General features: G+C 41.1%; 2 long non-coding RNA genes across 3 annotated transcripts; one reads left to right on the forward strand and one right to left on the reverse strand.

Moving 5' to 3' along the window:
* Positions 1-14985: 14985 nt before the first annotated feature.
* Positions 14986-18248, forward strand: LOC146895085 (uncharacterized). Of its 2 annotated transcripts, none has more exons than XR_015000835.2 (3): positions 14986-15509; positions 16241-16600; positions 16887-18248. It is a non-coding gene; the product is annotated as an uncharacterized LOC146895085 (long non-coding RNA). The 2 variants fall into 2 exon arrangements; XR_015000834.2 differs by having other exon boundaries at positions 14987-15422.
* Positions 18249-23337: 5089 nt separating this feature from the next.
* Positions 23338-24744, reverse strand: LOC125412354 (uncharacterized). The gene is made up of 3 exons (XR_015737375.1): positions 24399-24744; positions 23620-23732; positions 23338-23518 (listed from the first exon to the last, which is right to left on the reverse strand). It is a non-coding gene; the product is annotated as an uncharacterized LOC125412354 (long non-coding RNA).
* Positions 24745-25630: the final 886 nt, after the last annotated feature.

The following is a 25630-nucleotide window of genomic DNA, read 5'->3' on the forward strand; positions in this document are numbered from 1 at the left end:
GTAAGAATAGCATCAGAAATGAACTCGCTCATTCAATTCATGTTTCACAAATAGAACTATAAGGTATCTAGTTTATAATAAAATAAATAAATAAATGACATTAGCCAACCTGACCTTTGTTGAATCTCTGCTCTTTGGGCAAATGACTTTAAAATTCTCTCAAACCCCATCTTTAAAGTGGGGGTGTAAGCTGGGTGGTCGTGGCATACACCTTTAATCCCAGTGCTCAGGAGGCAGAGGCAGGTGGATCTCTGTGAGTTTGAGGCCAACCTGGTATGCAAGAGCTAGTTCCAGGACAGGCTCCAAAGGTACAGAGAAACCCTGTCTCAAAGAAAAAAAAATGGGGATGCACTGAGTATTGCGGTTAAAAACCAGATCATTTTGAGGTTAAGCAAGTTGACCCTTACTTTTCTGGTGCATCCTAAGATAGGCAGACAGACAGATATATGTGTATATACAGATATAAATGGACCTAGGCCATGAGTCATGCTTTAGATAGGAAGTATGTTCCCAAAATCTCATGTGTTAAAGCCATGGTCCTGAAATGAAGAATCCAATCATCAAAATGAGGATTCTAGCAAAATCAATAACTAATCCTGGTGGGTTCATAATCTGATGATATTTCAAGGTGCAGAAACTTGCAGAGATGGTGCCTGCAAGAAACAAGGAGGCCACTGAGGACCTTGCCCAGAGGCTTTTCTCTTTCTCCCTCAGTTTTTCCCCTCTCCCTCCCCGTCCTCCTCTCATTCTCTTCCAATCTCCTCTCTTTCCAGAAGTTAATTTTCTCTGCTGGACCACCTTTTCCCTGCTATGGTACTCTGCCTCACAACTGCCTCAGAATCAGAGGCACCAGACCAAGCATTAGCTGAACCTCCAAGATTATAAACCAAAGACTAAATCTTCCCTTTTTTAAACCTTCTTTCTTGGGTATTTGTCATGGCAATGAGAAACCTGACTAACGTGCTACCATGCTCAGGGATGCCCAGGCTGCAGGCCCCCTAACAGCAAAATACATAATGCAATGAGAACAAACCAATTAGTACAAGACATTTTTGTAAAAAATCACCCAACTGCATATTATTCAGTGGCCACAATGAATAAACTGCAGTTGTACACATGAGAACTGGGGAGTCTCTAAATCAACTTTCAATAAATTAAGTTCGAGAAGAATTTGCACTTCAGGATTTCATTGACATCAACGTCAAAAACAAGCACAGTGAAGAGCTTGTCGTGAAGAGCTTGTCCTGACACTCATACACATATGGAAAGTTAGGCTAACAAGATCACAGTCTGAACAAAACTCAAGACAGAAATTGGTTCCATAGCTAGGAAGGGAAGCAAGGCCATGGGGAGGGCACATAGTGGCACTGGAGAACTGATAAAAATGTTTTCTTTAAATTAAAGCTATAAGTAAGGTATTTATTTTCCATTTTCCCTATAAAATATATGTTTTAAGTTCCCATATAAGGTGATTTCAGAACAGAATTAATATTTATCGTAACTAAATATCATATTTTTAAAAAGTAAGATTGACAGTAGGGTCTAGCATAGTCTATGCTCTTGATTAAAGATGGGAGGTATAATGCTAACATCATGGCCTGCAGACATTAGAAGAAGAAGATACAAAACACATCCCTGTCTGCTTACACTGCTCTGTTCTGTGACTTCTGGGAGGTTACACTTAAAATCCACAGTCTTATTACAGAATCCACCTTGGTGTGTGTCAAGTTTTACTCATTCAAGGGATAGTACAAGAAAGGGTACGTGGGTCCTCAGTCAGTGAAGATTGTACTTGGTCAAACTTCGGGCACCCGTGGAGATCTACAACAAAGAATATAATGTGTTCCTTCCATTGTGTGATACCAGAGGATAAAGGCTGCCCTCTAAAGAAAAGAGTGATCAGTTTGTAGGTATGACTCAGTAGATAAATAACAGGCCGGATCTATGCCTACTTCAATATACCCTGAAAATACAAGAATATAGAATTTATAGAGCACCCTTCTCTTCTCTTGATGCTCTACTTAGAGCGAAAGAAACAAGGTTTGCAGAAGTCAGTTGGTTTAGCATATGAAAGGAGGGGGTTGACAGTCAGTGGTAAATTAATGGTTTAAGTGCAGAAGCTATAGAAACTGTCCAGCAATTGGCATCAGACAGACAGAGCAGAGGGGATGGTGAATGGGAGTGGAAGGGAAGGTGGGGAGACAAGCATGGGAACTCCCTTCCAGGACAGCCACAGCTGCAGTGGAACGTTCCAGACGCAAAGGCCTAGCAGACCACTTCTGGGCAAGACATTCAGTGAACATCTTTTGGGCCAAGCTCCAAGGAAGAATAGAGGCCTGGCTAATATTGAAAAAAAAATAATAAACACACTCTCACCTTAATCTAATATATTTCATAGGCAAGTATTTCTTGTTCTTAGTTATTCTGTTCTTGGATCACATTATCCCCTGGACAATCTGAGGCTGAGTCTACAATATCTCTCTGTACGTACTCAGAGAAAACTCGCTAGGCATAAAGAGGTTGGGAAATCTATGGAAATTATATAAATAAATTCTATTTACCCTGTTGAAAAGAAAAATGGAGCAACCAGAAACGTCTCTCTGTACAGACTAATCCCCACAACCCTTATGTCACAAGGACAATTAAATGAAATCTTGGAAAGAACCTTTACTTCAGGTTCTTATCAGCTTGAGCCAGCTGATAGAGAAAGTGGATCTCGGGGGTGAACTCTTGAACCAGGAAAGAATCCCTACGAAGTTTCTGTCAGGTGACGTGACCTGAAAAGGTGTTTCCATTCCTTGGTTTATCTTTATGACTGACAAATGATTGCCTCTTATTTGCTCTGTATACTTGGAGACTCGTTATATTGTTGAGACTGTCACAAACAAGAGATTTCCTTCTCAGAAAAAAAAAAAGTTGATCTCCTAGGTACAAGGTTTAATTAAAGGAGGAGACATTTAGACTATCAAACTATGTTTTTTCCTGTTTCTCCCCCCTCACACACACACCTTTGCTTAACTTTCAGAGAGTTTAGGGTCCTCTTAAGAAGCAGATCTTTTGAGGGCCACATGCTGGTGAACACCTTTAATCCCCAGCACTTGGGAGGGAGAGGCAGAGGCAGGCAGATTTCCATGAATTTAACTCAAGCCTGATCTACAGAGTTCCAGACCAGTCAGGGCTACATAGTGAGACCCTGTCAAAGAAAGCGGGTGAGCAGGAGGAGAAAGAGAAGTGGAAGAAAAGGAAAAAAAAAAGAGAAGGAGGGAGAAGAAGGAAGGGGAAGAAGAAGTGGGAGGAGGGGCAAGAAGAGGAAGCAGGAGTTGTTCTGAATAAAACCTAGATTTTCCTCCAGCATTTATATGCTAATCTGTTGCTTCTCCACAGTCTTGGTGGTAGCCATGGCAAGAAGGTGTAGCCTCATAAGTCAGCCATTTGTCACCATTCACTTATTAAATTGGTTTTATCAGACATGTCCAATTAAATATAATCCGCTTGTGGATTTCTGAATCTTAAATCTGTTCAGGTTTCTTTTCCCCTTTGTACACGAAAGAGTTGAGCTGTGATTGGGGCATAATATATTATTTCTCTAAAAGAATAGCTTGATGTGCAAAGCCAAGTTCAGTTTTCTAAAGGTTTGAGTCCCACAGGCCTGAGACCACGCTTGATGGTGTGCTTTGTTGTAGCTTAACCTAGATCACAACTGCAGAGATGGTCACTGCGAAAGTCTGACTTGATAGCTATGAATTACCAAGTAAAATGCATAAACAGATAATGAAACAATTACAATAAAACTCACTGCTCAAATATTTTTATCAGAAATACTATATTAAGCACAGCACCCACTATACCTAGAGGAAATATGAAATTAACAAAACACTCATCTTCATAGCAGAATGGGGCAGGTGGTGATTTATTCAAAATGTGGTCTTAGAACAAAGCAAAGTTATTTTTCAAATTAGTCACAAATTCAAGAAAACAGGCAAAGAAGGCCAGAAACATATGACAGGGATCATGTCTCTTACATAGTTACAGCAGCATTTTAAACATTTGAAATTACCTTAGTTCAAGTAATTTGAAAAGATATAACATCATTGTCAAAAAACCTGATACTCCTGGGGGTTGAGTTCTTAGCTTGCTTTACACTTTCTCATTGATGACTGATTTATTTCTTAGACACTGACCTACCAATAAGTAAATTCCTCCATCTGAGATATGGAACGTCTTACTGAAGAGCCCACATTCCTGCTCTGCCCTACAAGTACCTATTAGGGTCCAAAAGAAGTTCACCATGAAGCTAAATGACAAAATAACATATTCAACAAAGATACTACGTGGTGTTTGCCTCTGGAAGCCCAAAGACCATTTCATGGTACGATCTCTGGCAGTATTTGGAGACTAGACGGCCCAGTAGGTCATTTGCTACAAGCAAACTGCAGGTGCAGCTGAAGGGCTGGGTGGAGGATGTCAGAGCAGGAGAAAGCAGTGTTATGTCATCCTCCCAAGGCCCTTGATGTGGAAGGAACACACACACACACACACACACACACACTCAGGATCATTGTAATCCCCCCCTACAAGGACCTGGGGTGTGGGAAAGGAAGTCCAGCATGAATTTGAAAGCTAGATTTACAAGGTAAGAGATCTGAGAGCTTCAAGTGGGGAGGGTTTCCAGCATTTCAGAGAAATCCGTTTTGTTTGTTTTCAGTCTAGACTGAGAGTACAAATGCCTAGGAAATATTCTTGAGGCCAGAAGCCATCCCATAGTTATTTTTTTTCCTTCCACGCAGAGCCCTGGTTATATGTATACGGCAATGCTTACACTTAAGAGTTTACCTGTGGCGAAGACAATGCCTCTCATGCTCTCTGTGTCTAATCAGCCAGCTAGGTGATTGCCACTGCTGTCCCTGAATGTCATCCTCATCCCCCACTCTACTAGTTTCTTGATATTTAGATGGTTATCATTGAGACTTGAACAATGGCTACTCAGCTGCCGGCAGGCTCTGACCCATATCCAGTATTACTTCCTAGAGAGCAAGTGACCACAGGCTTACCCTGTTGAAATTTTTTAGTGGCTTCTGATCAATATTCAGTTTAAATACAGGCTTATTCTTGTACGGGTTCTGACTTTTTAAAATCATTATCTTGATTCAGGTCCTGCCTTTGAAGAACAAATCGCATCATTTTCAGGAGAAAAGGTAGAACTGGGACTCATCGTATCACAGAAATCATCCAGACCCAGAAACACAAATGTCACATCTTCTCTTGTATGTGGAACATAGTGGGGTTTTTTATATGCATTTGTAAAGTGTCCTGTCTTGGCTACCTGTCAATGTGGGAAATTTTCCTAACCTCTTGATCTTTAAGTTCCTCATCTAACAGAAAAAAATAACAATAATTCTTTATTAGCTTATTGTTAAGATTCAGGGACAGACTCTTTAAATGATTGAGAACTACGGATGGGTCACAGTAACTTCGGGGTATTATTGTTTGCCCATCTTACTGTCATTAGCTACAAAAGTGTACCACAATCTACCCTTCACCCTCTCCAACTGTTTTTCTTGTTTCTGGCCCATCAGTAGCCTCAGTTCTTACATATGAGTTGAGATTTGTACCAGGCCCATATACCAAGAGATTCATATGCCTTACTTAATCTTCATCAGCTCTAAAATATCAGTCCTGGTGTCCTCATTTTCTCGATAGGGAAACTGAGCCTCAAAAAAGTAAAACAACTTGGTATAATGAGCTGAGCTTGTAAGTGGCAGAGCACAGAGCTAGAGCCAGTGCTCAATATTCCAAATCTACTCTAACAACAATATGCTACCTTTATGCTAGCCAATTTTCTAAGTATTTTCATTCAAGCATTTTTACTTACACATGCTTTTCCTGGACCTTGGAACCTCTACATTCACAGTCTATGCCCCTCCTAAAATGACTTTACAACCCCCTCGGCTAACTAATTCTAGCACAAGCAAGGCTATATAACTTCCAGATCTAGGTTATAAATGGCAATACAGTTCTGTCTGGCTCACTCTTTTGAAACTGACTATAGGCAATATATACATTGCTATATAATAAGTAATGCTATCTGAAAGTGCCATGCTTGAGGGACCGGTAAAGAAATCACACCAAGATAGGGAAGGCATGAAGAGGCCCAGCTGCTCAGACGTCCTTTACGCAATCCAAGAGGCACTCCATGGACCAGAGAGGCGCTATCTCAACCAAACCCACCCACACTGGAGAACTCATGAGGTATGCATATGATCCTTGTTATTTAAGTCAGGAAATGTTAGACTGCTTTGTTTCTCAATAATGAAATCCACAAAGGCTGTAGAAACCTCTAATATCAATTAATCACTAGCATTTTCCCCTGATGACAGATCTACCATGGTCTCCACACGTATGGCCACCTTTATCTACATACAGGTCATCACCAGCTAGCCTTTACAAACCTTCACGTAAAGAGCAATGAGTTGACCTAAATCACTGGAGATGTCACAGGGTCAGTCATCTTCCCTTAAATCTGTAACTGGCTACTATCAGGCTCAGATATGAAGCCAAATTGTCTAGGTTTGTTCTTTGTTCCCTACTAAGTTCTGCTACTTTGTCTGATTAGACCTCTATTTCCTCCAAACAGGAGTTGCAGTGAAACTTTCATTTAACCACAATGCAAATATTTACATACAAATCCCATGACAGCTCTTAGGTGCTGTAGTAATTGCCTTCACAGTAACGTGATGAAATAGTCAGAGGGGTACCATGAAGAAGAAGGATTTGTTTCAGCTCATGGTTTCAGACAATTTGATCCGTCATGACAAAGGAGGCACGGCAGAGGCACTCAGCTCCTGTTGCAGCCGTCGGAGAGAGCCACAGAAGACCACCAGGGGGACTCTCTCAAAGCCTACCGAGACTACGTGTTCAAAACGTGAGCCTGTGGGCACATTTCAGATGCAAATTGTAACAGTATTTCACAGGAGTTTTGGCTGTGTGGTGGTATAGAGTGGAAGACTGCTATATTGTATAACAAATACTTCTGCTTCCTCATGTAAACTACTAGTCTTTCTGAAGAAAAACAGCAGCATGCCCCCAACACCGAGTGTTTCAAATGTGAAGAAATACCGTTTTGAATGAATAACCAAATAGGTGAGGGGTACTGAATAAACAATTCGTACTTGCAGGGGACAGCAGATGGAGAGATCTCAGGCTCATGAGGAGCTTAGTGCTGGCTGTATTCGATTGCCCATATCCTAGCCAATTCCTGTCTCTTTCTTATGATGCTACCATACCATAGGCATAGTTTTGAGGCTATTTCATCCGCAGAGCCACACAGCTTTTTAGGGCATCTTCACTTGGGCAAATGTGAGTCCAAACCAGATGGCAGGGCTGTAAGGAAAGTCACTGTCAAAAGTCTTATATAGATCCCTTTTCTCCTTCTAGCCCTTTTACAGCATGTCATCTAGATACCTGACCTTGCCAAGCAAAATCTAGTTAATCTTTACAGTGCCATTCCCCTTTATGGGCTGGGTGATATGGCAGTGCCATATGGTGAAAGTACTCTTGGAAGGGCTCTGCTCTACCTGATGAGCGGGTTTGCACTGCACTAAGGAAATAATTCGCCTCTTGCATTGCATCATCCATTGTATTTCCCCAGCCATTTCTGCTCAGTGGACAACACATCCAAAGAAATTGCTGAACAGAAATGCCACCGCTATTAATGAGATGAGAAAACAAGTTCTACAGTTTTTACTTTCATGTAGAATATACTATGTGCCTGTGTGTGCATGGATTCTCATGCACCACATAGCTGACAATCTCTGGATATTCCTGGTGAGTTGCAACAGCCATGAGTGGAGCCCACTTTTGCAGGACAGCAGTACCACGCCAGGACATCTTCACCTCCAGAAGCAGAAAATCCAAGTGCACTAATCAATGCGCTCTCTTGCTTTGGCTGATGAAAATACAGCATGTCGGCATTCGGGGGAAATGTGGAATTTATCTCATTGTTGCTGTGATTACAGGTTGTGTTTATTATAGCTTTAATCATGTCTACATTCTTTCTCAGAAGGAGCCGTTTGATGCCTGCAGAAGGCTGAGGTTTGGAATCATTTCTGAGGTATGCCACCACAGCTTCTGATTGGGCAGCCGCTCTCAGGCCATGTAGGCCTTCTGCTGTTGACTCACCAGAGGGCAACAACTTGGGAGCTTGATGTCAGCTTGCAGGAATGTCAGGCTGCTCTCTCTGGCAACCACCCTCCTGCCCCCCTCAACTCCTTGCTCAACCCAAAGCTCAGCAGGGCAGCCTAGGTTTACACTCTGACCTGGGCTTTTCACTGCCCTGATTTTCATGCTCCAGCAAACGAGAAACAAAAGCAAAGGGACAAACAAAAAAATCCAGATCTTCTTTGACAACCCTAAACCCTGGCTGTGATGAGGATATATGTGAGGCTGGATATGGCTGTCTGTGTAGCCCTCTGCCACACACACAAACACACACACACAAACTCTCTCTCTCTCTCTCTCTCTCTCTCTCTCTCTCTCTCTCTCTCTCTCTCTCTCTTTTCCAATAGGAAACACTAGAATGCAGGATGCAATCTGTCAGCAGGTATGAGCAGAAGTTCTACGTTAGGGAGGCATTATATGCTACTATACTTCCTCTTAGTTGATTTGCTTCAAATTCCCCAGAGCTCTGGCTATTCCAACTGAAGCCTTCAACTGAACTTAGGACTGTCTCAGAGGTGTTTTACAATCCCATGATATGAAATAACTGGGAGATATTTTTAGGGGGAGTGGTTTCCTGGTGCTCCCGTGGCATGACAGGGCTACCAGACAGCTTGCAGCCTGGCTTGCTGAGTGTCTGCTTTTGAACACTGCCTAGTTTCCTAGCCTCTGAGTTCGGCATCATTCTTTACTTAACAGCAAAGAGTCATGTGTCTGCATTCATTCAAGTGCCATGTTCACAGAGTCTTTTTGACGGTTTTTGTGGTTTTAGGTGATTGAAAGCCATAAACCTATTAAGACATCACAGATCCAGGTAGATCCATGACTAAGGTCAAGCAATCAATCATACAGGACAGTAAGCCAAGGTAAACCGGTGATTTGGAGGAACTGGGCACTCTCCAAAATGTGCAAAGGTCCAAGGCTAAGGTTGTTTGATTCACTTAGCAAACCAGGATGAAGATAAACTTGCCCTCCTTGATTCTGTCTTCATTTCATTTCTTTACCCTGATCAAAGGTAACAACTTCAACTCCTCATTCTGTCTCCAAGATTATACAGCTTGGCTAATGCAGTGGGTAAATTCCCTCCCCCAATATTCCTCCTAACTCTTCAAGCTTGATAATGTGATTTTTATGAAAAAAAAAAAGGACCTTAAGGATTAGCTCGATTGAATTATCTTCATTTGGTGGTCCAGGAAGGCAAGAAATCCAGGAATAAGTGTCCTTGCAGAAGCACACAGAGGAGAGGCTATGGGACAAGAGGAGATGGCTGACTTTTCAGTAGAAGTAACTGACACTAGGGGTTCGCAAATTCTCCCACATAGCCTCTGGGAAGGGCAAGGTCCAGCTGATGTCCTGACTGAATTTCCCACCCATATTAACTGTATATTGATTTCTTTTTTTTTTAAGATTTATTTATTTATTTATTATGCATTTAACATTCTGCCTCCATGTATGCCTGCATGCCAGAAGAGGGCGCCAGATCTCATTACAGATGGTTGTGAGGCACTATGTAGTTGCTGGGAATTGAACTCAGGACCTCTGGAAGAGCAGTCAATCCTCTTAACCACTGAGCCATCTCTCCAGCCCCCTGTATATTGATTTCTGTTGCTTGAAAGCCATGGGGCTTGTAGTCACTGGATGACAGAGAAGAAATCAGTTACAAACATGTCATATGAGGAATAATGCAGACAATGCAGGTGGGTGGGAAAAATTCTAGTGATAATGTCCTTTATTAATGTTCATGAGTCAGCTAGGCATGGTTCTTCACACCTCCAATTCCAGCATTCAGGAGACTCAGACATAATAGCCATTAATTGCAAAGCCAGTCTGAATGAACCAGCAAGTTCTGGCTATCCTGAGCTATAAAGCAAGTCCTTATTGTTTGATTGTAAGCGTCATCCTAGCCTCCAGCATCCATCTTTGGAAGTCTCCCTCCCCTGGAAGTTGCCTTAGTCTCGACTCCACCTCCAGGAAAGCCCGCCAAGCAGCGACCCCTACCCAGGGAGGGTCAGGACAACTCCCACCGGCTACTTAGGCTGTCCCCCAGAAAAGGAACACGTGGTCTCCGGGTTTTGTGTGGTCTTCCCCTCTCTCTCTTCCCCTCACCATGCTTTTCCGGGCCACTGGGGAGAATTACATTAATTAAACATGGGCACCTTTTATTTGGTCTAATTTGGTCTGATTGGAATTATTTGTGTTGGCAGAGAGGCTCATGCTAAGAAATATACCTAACACTAATCTCTATCAAAAAGAAACTAATTAAATAAATAGTATTTAGTGTGACAACTGTCAGTTTGAAAGGCACGCACATAGCAGAAAATTCTAGCACTTCAGCAAAAGAGAAATGTGACGCCCTACCAGAAAGCAGTGCCCATCGTTTCTCACTGATACTGTTGACGACATGGCTCGGTCTGACCAAACTTGCCTGTTTTACTGAATTGTTACTTTAAGTTTCCTGCATTTTCAGTGTTGGTTCAAAATCCAAACAGGCAAAGGGCACTCTGTGGCATGACCAAACATTGCTAAGTTCTGAGATGTAACCACAGTGGCCAGCTGTGGTTCATGAACCAACTGACCATTTAAAATCTACTGAAGATGTGCGTGACAGCCAAGAATGAAGGCCTACTTTCTCTTCCACCCGCCCCCCCCCCCCCGTTCCTTACACTCACCCTTACTTGCCCTGTGTGCAGAGAGGAGGCTCTGTTGATGCCTGACACGGTGATCTGCTCCATCTTTCTTGGTATCTCCTCTTTCTTTTTCTGTGACGATGTAATTTGCACTCTGTCCATTTCAAAATACGCAGGTGGGATGTGTGAGAGGGGGAGGGAGAGAGAGAGAGAAGGAGACAGAGACAGGAAGAGACAGAGAGACTGCCTTAGAAGAAAACAAAATCCCAACACAATTCTTCACAGAACTTGAAAGAACAATACTCAACTTCATATGGAAAAACAAAAAAGCCAGAATAGCAAAAACAATCCTCTACAATAAAGAAACTTCCAGAGGCATCACCATCCCTGACATCAAGCTCTATTACAGAGCTACAGTAACGAAAGCTGCTTGGTATTGGCATAAAAACAGACAAGTAGCGCAATGGAATTGAATCGAAGACCTGGATATTAATCCACGTACCTATGAACACCTGATTTTTGACAAAGAAGCTAAAGTTATACAATGGAAAAAAGAAAGCATCTTCAACAAATGCAACATGTAGAAGAATGAAAATATTTCCATATCTATTCCCAAGCAAAAAAACTCAAGTCCAAATGGATCAAAGACCTCAACATAAATCCAACCACACTGAACCTCACTGAAGAGAAAGTAGGAAGTAACTTGAATTCATGGGCACAGGAGACCACTTCCTAAATATAACACCAGTAGCACAGATACTGAGGGCAACAATTAATAAATGGGACCTGCTGAAACTGAGAAGCTTCTGTAAGGCAAAGAAAACAGTCACTAAGACAAAATGGCAGCCTACAGAATGAGAAAAGATATTCACTAACATCAGATAGAAGACTGATCTCTAAAATATATAAAGAACTCAAGAAACTAGACATCAAATTACCAAATAATCCAATCAAAAATGGGGTACAGATCTAAACAGAGAATTCTCAACAGAAGAATCTCAAATGGCTGAACAACACTTAAGGAAATATTCAACATCCTTAGCCATCAGGGAAATGAAAATCAAAACAACTCTGAGATTCCATCTTACACCAGTCAGAACGACTAAGATCAAAAACATCAAAGACAGCTTATGCTGGAGAGGATGCGGAGTAAGGGGAACTCTCCTGTATTGCTGGTGGGAATGCAAACTTGTACAGCCACTTTGGAAATCAGTGTAGTGGTTTCTCCAAAAATTGGGAATCAATCTACTCAAGACCCAGCAATACCACTCTTGGGCATACCCCACTGATGCCAACCCATACCACAAGAACATTTGCTCAACTGTGTTCATAGCAGCATTATTCATAATGGCCAGAACCTGGAAACATAGGTGCCCCTCAACCAAGCAATGGATAAAGAAAATGTGGTACATTTACACAGTGGAGTACTACTCAACGGTTAAAAAAAAAAAAAGACATCTTGAAATTTTAATGCAAATAAATGGAACTAGAAAAAAACCCTCCTGAGTGAGGTAACCCAGACCCAGATAGACCAACACGGTATGCACTCACTCATAAGTGGATATTAGATGTAAAGCAAAGAATAACGAGCCTATAGTCCATGATCCCAGAGAAGCTAGGTAACAAGGAGAGCCCTAAGAGAAACATACACATACATGGAACCTCCTGGGAAGGGGAAACAGATAAGATCTCCTAAAAAGATTGGGAGTGTGGGAAGGGGAAGAGGAGAAGGGGAGGGAGAAAGAGACTATGCGGGAACAGGATGCTCAAGAAGGGGGAAGGACAGAGAGGGAGAACAAGGAAAAAGATATCTTGATTGAGGGAGCCATCAAAGTGCTAATGAGAAACATGGCACTAGGGAAATTCGCATGAATCCACAGGATGACCCCAGCTAAGACTCTAAGCAATAGTGGAGAGGATACCTTAACTGGCCTTCCCCTGTAATCAGATGATGAGTGCCTTAATTGTCATCATAGAGCCTTCATCCAGCAACTGATGGAAGCAGATGCAGAGATCCATAGCAAAGCACTGGGCCAAACTTCCAGAGACCAGTCCAAAAGAAGGAGGAGCAATAATAGGAGCAAAGGGGTTCAGACCATCATGGTAATACCCACAGACACAGCTGACCTGAGCTAGTGAGAACTCACCGACTCTAGATTGATAGCGGGGAAACCTGTATAGGACCAAACTAGGACCACTGAATGAGGGGGACAGTTGTGAGGCTTGAACAGTCCGTGAGGCCACTGGCAGTGGGACCGGGATTTATTGCTAGGGCTTGAACTGGCATTTTGGAATTCATTCTCTCTGGAGGGATGGCTTGCTCGGGCTAGATATAGGGAGGAAGGCCTTGGTTTTGTCTCAAAATGAAGTGTCAGATTTTGTTGTTGACTCCCCATTGAATTCATTATCCCTTCTGAGGAGTGAATGCGGGGGTGGGGGGGGACTGGGGGAAGGGTTGGGCGGGAGGAGGGAAGGGGGTGGGAATGTGGATATATGTAAAATGAGAAAATAATTGTACTAAAAATTTATAATAAAAATAAAGAAATAAAAAATAATAAAGAAAAAAGTGTACATTATATATATGTTATATATATATATATACACACACACACACACACACATATACACATATATTTTAAACATGGAACAATTTTCCACTACAGTGACCTTTCATCATAAACATTGACATACATTTGTTGAAAAGGGCAGTTATTTCAGGCTAAATATAAAAATATAAGCTATAAACTGAGAAAAAAAACTTTAAAACTGGCACTGCCTCCTCCAGCTCCCAATTTCAGTTTGAGAGTACTGTGGTGAATTCACAGCAGTGTATAGCTAGCTCAGTTAGGTGGACTTTTTCTATCTGTTTATGAAGGGCCGCTAAGACACAGAATGACGATAAGTCTACAAAGCCAAGATTCATATAGCAGCTGTCAGGGAAGACGACAATGACGAAGGAACACACCAATTTTCATAATAGTTTTTTTTTTTTTGTCATGGACTAGTCTGTAAAAAGAGATTCCCTTGAAGGCTCCCTCTGAAAGAGGAATTTAAAATAATTTCAGGAATATAGAGAGAAATATGCTTTTTAAATAATGTACTATTATTCTCAAATGAAAATTTAGACTACCAAAAACTCTAATTCAACAGCAAAATGACAGGCAGCCCAAGTTTTTAAATGTGCAAAAGATTTAAATAGATAGTTCACCAGATGATGAATGTCTAATAAGACATTGTCGGCATCGATATTCATCAGGAAAATGCTAATGACACTGTAAACTTCAGTCTGCCAAAAGAAAAGGACAAACATTTGTTGGCAAGAATGAGAAGTGGGGACCCTCACACATTATTTAGTACATTGTTAGAATATAAAATGACATAGGCACTCAGAAAATCAGTTTAACAATTCCATAAATAGTCAAATAGTGGCCACCCATGTAACAGTCCTACTCTCTGAGGGCCACGTAAGAGGGAAAGAATACGTTCACACAGAGACATATGCAGGAATGTTTGGCAGACTTACTCATCGCAGGCGAGTGGTAGGGAAAGCTAAAATGGCCTTCAACCACTTAATGGAAAAACAAAATACAGCATATGGTTTTTCCACACACTACTTATTATCTGCAGAGAGACTGAAGCTGCTACCATTTATAGGCCTGAAAACATCCTAAAGGAATGATCTCAAAACATATTAAAGGAAGGATTCTACATAAAATTCCTTTGACATAAAATACAAAATATAAAGCCATTGACATAACACACATTAGAGGTTCCCTGGGACTGGGGGTGGGAACAGGCGTGAAGGGCATTAGGGGATGAAATGCTCCCAAATGGCTGTGAGGCTGGTTACACCACTCAGCATATGTTCTAAAACTCACTCCACTGTGCCCTCAGAGCAGGGGTTCTCAACCTTCTTAATGCTGCGACTCTTTCATACAGTTCCCAATGTCGTGGTGAACCCCAACCCTAAAAGTATTTTTCCTGCTACTTCGTAACTGTCATTTCACTACTGTTATGAATTGCAATGTGAGTTTGAGGCCAGGCTGGTCTACACAGCAAGTTCCAGGATACCTAGCACTATGTAATAGAGATCGTGTCTCAAAAAAAAAAAAACAAAAACAAACAAATAAAAAACATGATAAAACATTCTTCCAAACAACTTTCATCATCAAACACGGATCCTTTTATCCATAGCCATCCATCCTGCCAATTTCCCAGAGTTCTAGATTTTCAGTCCCTTTTACTCAACTATTCAAACTCCTTCCCAGTCTTCCATTGTTTCAGGGTAAAGTCTAACTAAATTTCACGAGCCCCTTTCCCGTTTCTTGCCTCATTCCGCTCCACTACTCTGAGCTCTCAGCATGCCAAACTACTGGCTGGTCCTCTGAAATGGAGGGTTCTCTTAGAACTTTGTGCTTTCGGACAGGCTGTTCCCGCTGCTAGGAATGCACTTAAGGGCCTTTTCTGCTGGCTAAATAGCGTTTGTCCCCCAAGGCCCAGCGCTGGGAAAGCTGCCACAAACTTGTCCTTTCTGAATGCCAGGCTGCCTGTGTTTAACTCTGTCCAACGTGGTTCTTGCTGGTAGGTGGTCTCTTTGCCTTCTCGCCTGTCTCCACCATTGCTGTCTTTCTTCAGACCAGAAAGCATTGTTACCGGACTTAGAACAGGGTAAGCGTTCGACTCTGTGGATCAAACCAGTGTGTCCTTTGGTCTCTGGGTGTGGTCAACACATCCTGGTTTGAAAGGTGTGGTCGGCTCAGTATAGGAGAAAGGGCACTGGCTGAGAAGGGAGAAAGATGCCAGTCACGGGCTCTGAAACAGTTGCCTCTCTGATCTTAGATCAGTTCCCAGTACTTGGTTTTGCCCTGTGAGAACATGATCGGTGATGTCCATGTGGAAGGGGTGCTGAGGGGACTGAAGTGGAGAGAGCATCTCAAGTAATTGGCAGGGTTGGCGCTGTAAGCGTGGCAGCTTTTTCAGCATCTGGAACATCTGCTGAAGAAGGGATTGAATGTTCCCAAAAACAAACACACCACTGGCTATGTTGCATTATCAAGTGGAGTTTGTCCTTCCATTTTTGCCCTGTTTTTGAAAGCATATGATACACTTTGCTTCAAAAATCATGTAACAAAATATATATACACCTAATTCTTACTCACACCCTTAGCCCTCCCCAGCTTCTGTGGGTAACCACATTCAATAAAATTCTTCCCCTCCCGAAGACGTTTCAGTTTTAAATACTAACCGTCATAAAGACTTGATCTCGTACCCTTGTTTAACACAAAATGAACACTGCTCTGTCTATATGGTGGGGAATGTTTTGTTGCTATTGTTTCATCATACTATTTAAATTATTATATTTTAAATATATTTAAATTTAAATACTGGAACCTTCTAAGTTTCTTCCAGGACCGTAACCATGACACAAGTGCGTGGGAAAGGGGATTTTATTCTCTGTTTCACATCTCAGCTTTGAACTGTAAGTGAGAGGTGACTGCTTGACTCACAGCCTCAGCTCTTCCTAAGCAGCCCCACAACATGACTAAAATGGTGAAAGACAGTCTAAATGTCACTACAAGCCACAGTCGAACAACCAGCAAGCGTGGGGAAAGGTCCGTTGCCTTGCCTGAGGTCAGAATGCTACACAGAGCCCCAAAGCATAAACATGGAGCCTTCAGCAATACTGCTTCCTACCTGGTTTTCATCTTAAGAGGAGCACGTTCTTGGGGAACCCTCAGCTATAAAAGAACCATGCTTAGGTTTGTAATCCATTTGAGGGCTGCATTTCGTTAATGCACTCAGTCATTCACTTGTGGTCAATGTCTACCTAGAAATCTAGAATCAGTATTGTAATGAGGTCATTTGGGGCTTCGTAAATAGTTATTTTTCTTTTAGTTTGTTTTATAATAAAGTTATAAGCGCCAAGTTACTAAAAGTTTGGCAATATGTGGATACTGAATAAGAGACCTGAATTTTGTGGACAAGCATAACTGTGGCCCATGTAGCTTTTATCCTCTCTTCTTGGCTTTGACTGTTTTTCCTCAGATAGTCCCGAGTCAGTTACCTGAAGCCATTGGACCTTTGTGAGTGTCACTTCAGTTAATTGTCACACGCCACTCACAGACCTCTGTCATCGCTTTTATTAAAGATCTCCACATGAGCTGGAACCAGAGTCTGAGGAGAATCCATGGGCTGGCCAAGCAGAGGCCCCAGATACACAGTCTCACACCCAGAAAATTACTGTCACACCCAACTCAGTTTGCCATGCACACATGTCAGGAGGAGGACCAGTGTTCAATTCTGGACTTTGGGCCTAAGACTAGAATCCATCCCATTTTGCTTCCTTTAACATCCAGCTCAGGCCTAAATAAAAAGGGGCACTCAAATATCCTTGCGAAGTCTTTTTCTTGAAAGTACTTACACTTTATCATCTCTGGAGTTAATTCATTCTGTGATTTCCTCTAAGTCATTTTTCTTCTGTTTTCTAGTCATTTCAAGCTACTACATGCACCCCAAAAGCTGGTGGGTGATTCTGTGTTTATAGAATCAATTGCCTCTGTGGTTTCTCTTCTGTCCCTTTAGCTTTCGTGTGTATGGCTAAAGAGTCCTGAGTCTAAAAATGTGCCTTCTAAGTCTTTCTCTTTAACTGCCCTCATATCTTTATCCAAACTATCTTGTAGGTATCTTGCACAGGTCAAAACCACACACACGCACTTCCTATTATTATGCAAATAAAAAGTAACATATATTTTCTAGTGATGGTCATGATTTATTTTAATTAGAAGTAATTGTTTTAAGTCAGATCTCTGCAGTGGCGTTTTAGCCTTCTTCCCTTGGTAAACAAGAGCTCAATGGCAGTGCAATCACCTCTTCTCCAGGATTTTTCTCCCCACTCTGGTGTGATTTTGAGCACTCCCCCTTATCCACAAGGGTTTCTTCCAACCCTGGATACAGTCTCCCATCTTATAAGACAGGGCACCGCTCACTGCTTTCGCTAAGAATGATACTAAACTAGAAAGTCATCTCTCAGTCCTCCCTAAAATTAACTCTTGAATGTTTTCTGCTCTCAAGGTTTAATGATATTAGCAGAGTGCTTAAATCTGGAAGCACTGCTTCAAGTGAATTATAGTATTCAACGTTGTATAATCCTCAAAAATAAAGTCCCTTTGACGTCCACACTACATTGTTCTTATCTTACAAATTAATCAACAGTGCCACAATACAGTTTACTAATTTGCTATAAATCATAAAGTTTTATGACAGAAAGCTTAGCCGAAAACTTGGGTTTAATGGAGAAAGAAGAAAAGCAATATCCCTCGAATTTACCCTAGCGAGAACTAGGTCCCTACCCTAATAAGAGCTTTTTCCACCAGCAGCAACGTAACTTTGGGTGAACGTTCAAGCTCCTGAAGCCCAGCTTTAAACACTGTAATAGGAAGGCAGAAACATAGCTTCTTGCATGAACTACACAGCAGCCATGAATGTGAAGTACTTGGCTGGCTGAGAGCATACAACCAATGTTCTCTTTCCATCCTTCTAGTCCTCTATGTTCAGGTTATCGCAGCCATGGAAGAGCCATCCCTGAAAGCCATAAAGTTGGCTTCTGGCTGGATCCTGAGGCAGCTGTAGGAACCGGAGCTCCTGCTTTCTATCCATCATAAAACCCACTGTTGGGATTAAATGAGATCACATTTGCAAGGCGATTAGCACAAAGCCTGGCATATGGGAAATGTTCAATAAGTGACAACAGTAACTACGACAATGTTGATGAGAAGGAAGATGACGGAGTCCTGGAGGAATTACAACTCAATTCTCCCTTCCCTGTTAAAAAAGAAAAAGAAAAAAAAAAAAAAAACAGCAGTTTTCCAGGACCATAGAGATGGGAAAGTCATTCACTACTTCCTTGAGTGACAGAAATGAAGTCTCCAGACTGCACCTCTGGGACAATGGTTCCAGTCTTCTAATGTGTGAGCGACGCTGGGACCTGCCAAAATTTCAGATAACAGGGAAAGAGATGTAGCTCAGAGGCTCAGAAGTCTAGACCTTTAAACTGGTTCTCAGGTAAGTTTACATTAGTAGCCCCAGGACCACACACTAAGACATTCTATGATTACTGAACTGAACCAAAATGATTTCTGAAAAGTCTAGAAATTATTGAAATTTAAGGTTAGTGAAATTTAAGGTTGGCTCTTGCTTTAAGGAGATTATTTGTGAGGGAACATTTGCCGTTGATCACCAATTTGAAGCATTCGTGTAAATGGTACACAGCTTAATCATTAAGAATACAATCAATAATAAAAGATATTGCTTGGACACATATATACAGACATGTATATATTATATACTATTAAGAATATTGACCTCAGTGATTTGGAGTTTTCTTTTCGTTTGTTTGTTTGTTTTTGTTTTGCGAGACGGTTTCTCTGTAGCTTTGGAGGCTGTCCTGGAACTAGTTCTTGTAGACCAGGCTGGCCTCAAACTCACAGAGATCCGCCTACCTCTGCCTCCTGAGGGCTGGAATTAAAGGCATGTGTCACCACCGCCCAGCTAGATTCCTAAAAAGAGCTTTCAGCCTATTCTTATTACCTTGTGTCGCTTATTCCTAACCTCCAACCCTTGCAACAAACACTATGTGTGCTTGGTCACATCAAACATTTTGATCATTAAATGAGAGAATTGTGTATTTTCTATAACCCAAAGGGGCTCATCTTGTCTTGCTAAAATCACATTCCCACATATTCATCAAAAATACCTTAAAGCATTTCACAAAGCTCACCTTCTATCTCCAACATCAGCAGAGAAAATGTCGGCACAGATAACCCACTCCTTAAGTTAAGCAACTCAAAGAGTTTACATTTTTACAGGCCACACAGACAATATTATAATTTAATTGACATCAAATTAAATTATGTGCCCAATTCAGTGTAACATGCCCATCTTGACTAAATTTAGCTAATTTTTGTTTGCTCTTGAAAAAGCAATTTTCAAAGATAAAAAGTAATGAAAGTTTCATATTTCATTTGTGGCTGCTACAAATTCATGGTACTACTAAGATAGTAAATCTAAGACCCTTCTAGAGACAAAAATGAAGCTCAAAGCTCAGTAAAGCACATTGACTTCATTCTTACTGACATTAGAAAACATTTCTTTTTCTTTTGAGACAGGGTTTCTCTGTAGCTTTGGAGACTGTCCTGAAACTAGCTCTTGTAGAACAGGTTGGCCTCGAACTCACATAAATCTGCCTGCCTCTGCCTCCCGTGGGCTGGGATTCAAGGCGTGTGCTACCACTGCCTGGCTAGAAAACGTTTTGAGACATTTGGTAATTTTCATATTGGTCTTTGGCCAATTCATGAATGAGCAAACATGAAACTGAAGAAAACTGGTGGGTGGATCTTAATGTAAATAAGGGGGTTCGCTGCAGCAATGAGCCTGTGACCTGCTGTACGGTTTTTATGCTATTTTTCTAAAATCTGCTGTGCAAAAAAATATATCCTGTTAAAATGATAAGTTTTTGATATTTTTCAACTACGTTTCTCTGGTTTGAGAATTTCATACATGCCTATAGTATGTTTGTCAATTACTTTTAACTCAAATTTCTTTTCAAATTTGAATTAGCCATCTATGATTGCTTGAAATTAACTACTATCTCGATATAATAATAAATTTAAATTAAAAACTTGAGAAATATATTCAGTTTATGATTTTTAGTTTCATACACTAAATGAAATTTGTTCTGGAAATGAGAGTGTGTCTTATTAGATCTACAGTTGAATTTTAAAATATCTTTTTAAATTAGAGATTAAAATGGCCTAGTTAACATTGTTGTTCATCCCATGCCTTTTAAAGGAAGGATTATTCAACTGGAAAATGTGCGGGGTGGTTTTGAGGAGCAAATGGACCACCACAAATTACAACCTTGTGGAATTGATGTGTTCACCGGTAAGGAGTAAGTGCCTATTTGAGTTTCTCTTTGGTTTGACAAACAGGTATGCTGTGCACTACTGTGCTGATCCATCCAGACACTCGAGTTCAGACAAAAGCAATCCAATGTTCGCAGTCATTTTTGTTTATTTTAGCAAAACAACCCATGTGAACTCCACCCAAGCCTGGGATTCGACGTGCCCGGAGACAGTTTTACTAGGTACACGCAGTGGTGTTTAAAGTTCACGAGGATGGCTTTAAGGGTTGGTCGATTTTCCTTTTATAGAGTTTGACCTCATTCTTGGAGCCTCTCGAAAGGCAGTACCAGGGAAACTTAGGTCGGTTCAAAGCAGCCGTGGAGGGGAAAGGAGTGCTCCAATTTAGCACATTTAAATTAACACACCACTCTTAGTCACTGACAGGTGCGTTCAAAACCCATGTTTTACATCCAACCACAGTTTTCGGTGAACTGAATCAAACTGTATCTGTGAAATATACAGAATGCTATCTAGAGTTCTAAACTCTGAGCTGTGAAAGCTCCATGTGTGCACATGTATGATCATATCTCTACAGTGGTGTATGTGTGTGGTGCATGTGAATGCAGTCATGCTTTTGCCTGAGCAAAAAGAGCTATAGTTTATCAGAAATTCTCATTGGGTCACATGAGTCCACAGACTTCAACACTACTGAAATGCAGAGAATCAGAAATTGCTGGGGGTTTTTTTTGCATACATGGTGTATATGTATAATATGGATATGTGTAAAGTACATATATGTATAAATTGCAATACTGCTTCCAAGACCTTCTATAATCTGAGCAATTAAGGGTTGCTTCCTAGGCTGTCTCTTCTCCTGGGGAAGGGGGGTCCCTTTGAATTTCACTCTAGCAGGTACGGCTTGGGACAAGGGGCTCTGCAGGGGAATCTACGGGAAGGCAGTTAGTATCTCAGTAGGCTACCGGGTAGCTTTAGATGACTTTGACATGACGTTAGACGCATTTAAACAGTAAAGGACTCCACTTGGACACTTTCTTTTGGTTCTTCTGATTATGGAAAACAAATAGGCCTAAGTGGTAGTGAAATAATTTTACCACATCTGTCACACTCTTTTCGATAGTAAGAACAGCCTCTGTCTTCACAGATAATTTTATCTGACAAGAGAGTAATAATTTGCCCATGGAATTTCTTTTGATGATAATCTTCCTTGAAAGACAAATGATACTGGCTTTCCATTTATGGTAAAACAGAAAGTTCCTACTTAAATAAAAGTATCTAATTTACAAATGAAAGGGGATAACAAACTATAGAAATGATATTGAATGCATAGGAGCTAACAGCTGCCAAGAGAGGCAAAGTTATCTTTCTTTAAGCCTGTGGCCCTGAGAGGTCTAGCACACTCCAGAGGATGGTCACACACCTAACAGTAAATGGATAGTTCCTTTTAAAATGAGGTTATGAAGCTGAGTACGTATTGGAATGGGGGAGTAGATCTGGGAGGTGAAGGGGGTAAATATCAAAATACAATGTATGCAGTTCTCAAACACAATAAACTTCTTTTAATTTCTAAAAATAAGGTGATGTTTGCAGAAAAATAGATGAACTTAGAAGTTATTATGTTAGCTGAAATAGATTCAAAAAGAAAAAATGCTAAATGTTTCTTCGCATTTTCATATCTTAAATTTGAAACTTTATGAGCTAAAATTCACACATAGAAACACACAGCTAAATTTTTGAAACTACAATTACGTTGCTAAAATCTGGTGCAAATATAAGTGATTTTTTTACCATACAAGTATCAAAATATGTAACTATCAAATAAAAATTTAAATTTATGTTTGTGAGATTTGTTCATTTTTCTGCTTTGTTACTATGGGATAGTATTCATTTCAAAATTTTGATAAAATTAATATTAGTAAAAGAAAAAAGAAAGATAATACTTTTAGTCCAGACGATACAAGGACAGGATAAAAAATCACAAAGTAGCTGGTAAATTAAAGAAACTTGGTGAAAGCAAGAACAATTTGCTCATGAGGAGAGTTGACGTTTGGGGGGAAATTCAATTTATTGAGGACAAATATTTATAGTTAGCAGCAGGCATCTCTACGAAGCATCTCTGAAGAGAATGCATAAACAGTACAAGCTGTTCTTGATGTTAATTGGTTGGTGTGCTTTCAGATGCTCGTAACAGAAAGCAGCTAAGAACAGCTCAGACAGTAAGAACCATCCCCGTGGCCCTAGTTGTTGGGGCAGTGGATCAGCGACCTTAACAAGGGACCCAGGTTCTTGCCCTCTCTTTTGCCATACATACCCTGTCAGCGGGTCCGTCAGGCTTGACCCTACAGGGTCTTATGATATCTTCCATGACATCGTTTCTAACGCAATGACAACCAAAACTGACCAGATTCAAGAAATTATGAATCATTGTGTTTTGCTTTGTTCCAAGAGCAAGAGAAACTAATGCAAAGTTTCCCATTTTTTTTCCTCCCGTTTCTTAAGCAAGGCTGCATTCCACGTTCATACCAAATCAAGTGTTGATTGCCTACCCTCCAAAAAGAAAAGTAATAGCCAAAATTGCCTTAGTGATATCCTGATTTACTTGGGGCTAGAAAGGACTAGTGAGGACCACAGGGCTTGGTAACTGAAGAGTTATCTCTTGGCAAGGATGTGAAGGAACTGGCTGCTGCGCGGGCACCCCACATTGCTGCTATCCGTTCAGACTAGCAGAGGGTCTGAACAATCCCAGGCTGCTCCAAGACACTGAGATGACGTAGGAGATAAGTATTAGTCTCTCATGGCCAACAGTAGAATACTGAAGCCATATGGGGAACATGCACACAGAGGACAGTATTTTTACTTACAGGTTTTCTTTTTAAAGCGTCCAGATAGGGTGAAACTTCAAAATAAGTAACAAGTGGTCTCAGGGTTTACAAACACTGACTGATGGTTGTTCTGCATTTTAAACTTCCAGATCCTGTGGACCAAATAGACACAATAGAGGAGAAAGGAAAGGGCTGCTGTTATCATTTTAAGCATCTGCTATTTTTTAAAAGTCTCAGAGTAGTCACTTAACTATATGGAAAGTTAAGAAACAACATAAAATTTAGTATTTTCGTATTTTGATTTTAACTTGCAAAAGAGACACATGAAGAACTGTATCTTACCTGGAGCGTAGGACTTGTGAATGCTCAATCTGGATTTGATGGGTAAATTCAGTGCCAAAAAAATACTTGAAATGGGCTCTACGAATCTACCTTATGCCCCTCACATATCTGTGTTTTAAATGCTTTCAAAGGCTAAGTTTGGTGCTGAATGCTCCATTCCACAATGAATACGATTAAGGAAATGGTTAAGAAGGATCTGTTCTGAAATGTGGAGCGACAAGAGTGACCATCCAACAATCAGTGCTTAGGCAGCTAACACTGTCACATCCTCTGGATCCGATTTTTTTTCTTTGTCCTAGCAACAATGATTTAATAGGAACCTTTTAATACCAATTTTAAAGATGTAGAATGTGATCAAAGCACAATGGTCTGCATGTGTAAAGTATCATAATGAACCCCATTATTTAGGACAGCGACTTAAACATTTTTAATTAGAAGGTACGCGTGCACGAATCAAGGTCCAAAGAGTAACTTACTAGCGTTTATCATGGTAGCTAGTAGTCAAGTGGCAATTTGACTTCAGGCCTTTCTGACCCCAAGATCCAGGCTCTCTCCACTGGACTGTCCTGCTTCTTGGGTTTTTGTACAGACACTTCTGAAGGACAAAAATCAAGAGGTCATAAAATGAAGGGGTGGAGCTAAGAGGAATGGATAAACAGGAAAAGAAAAGTCAAATTCAAATCTGGGGGGGAAAGTAGGCATTAAGCGCCTACTATGTGCCAGGAATTGAATAAACAAGAGACTGTGCACCTATCTGGACACACAGGGGAAGAGAAGGAGGTGAGGGACTGCCAGCGATCCCAAGACACCCAGACATGTAAAGAAAAGGGGAGTATGTGTGTTCTTTGGTGTGGAGCCAGAACAGGAGTAGGTGTGGTAGGGATAAACAGGCACACCCGAAGAACAAGGACTACACTGGCCAGGGCTGGGCTGGACTGGAGAGAAACACCTTTGCAGTAAGACCGCCTTTTCCTAGTTGGGGAAGGTTCCCTTACTCTCACTTGTATATGCTGGAGGCAAGCCAGGCACCCAACTCTTACTGATAGACGTCTCTCTGCCTGAATATAGGATAGCCCAAATATTTTAAACATTGGTAGAAGCTGCTGTTCTCCTGAATGTTAGCAAACAACTGTTTATTGAGGATTATTAACGTTATGATAGTCTTACCATGTTACGTTTGGAAAAGCCATCATTGTATCTGCATATCTGTTGCCTCAAATCAGAATTCTGAGGCAGTGCAGCCTGAGCCGCCACCTGGGTCAGCGTTATCTTAGCTATCTGTCATTGATGGAGATTAAGTATGATTGCTATAGTTGTTGGCCCAGATGGTGCCACTCAGTTTCAACTGTGTGATTCATCATATGAAAAAGTATGCAACTTCTTTTAGCACATCAACTTAACCAGCCAGACTTCGTAATGACCGGCGTGTTTCTGACTAGTGCATCCCACACTTGCCAGTGTTACCAAGAAAAGATAGCAGATGTCTGTATTTATCCAAAACTAAAAAAAAATCAGCATTGGTATTGAAACATCTTTTCTACCTGGGCTACCAATAGCTCATGTTATAATCAGTGCCAAGGTAAATATGTCTCCACAGCTTATTGGAAGGGATTGGGGAGAGGGCTCTATTTAGAGCACCTGAATTTGGACTTCCCAGTACCCATTCAAGAGCTGGTCTGGAAGCCCACATCTGTGATCCCAGAACTGA

This window comes from Myodes glareolus, chromosome 3 (assembly GCF_982192425.1).
Source record: "Myodes glareolus chromosome 3, mMyoGla1.1, whole genome shotgun sequence".
Taxonomy (NCBI): domain Eukaryota; kingdom Metazoa; phylum Chordata; class Mammalia; order Rodentia; family Cricetidae; genus Myodes; species Myodes glareolus.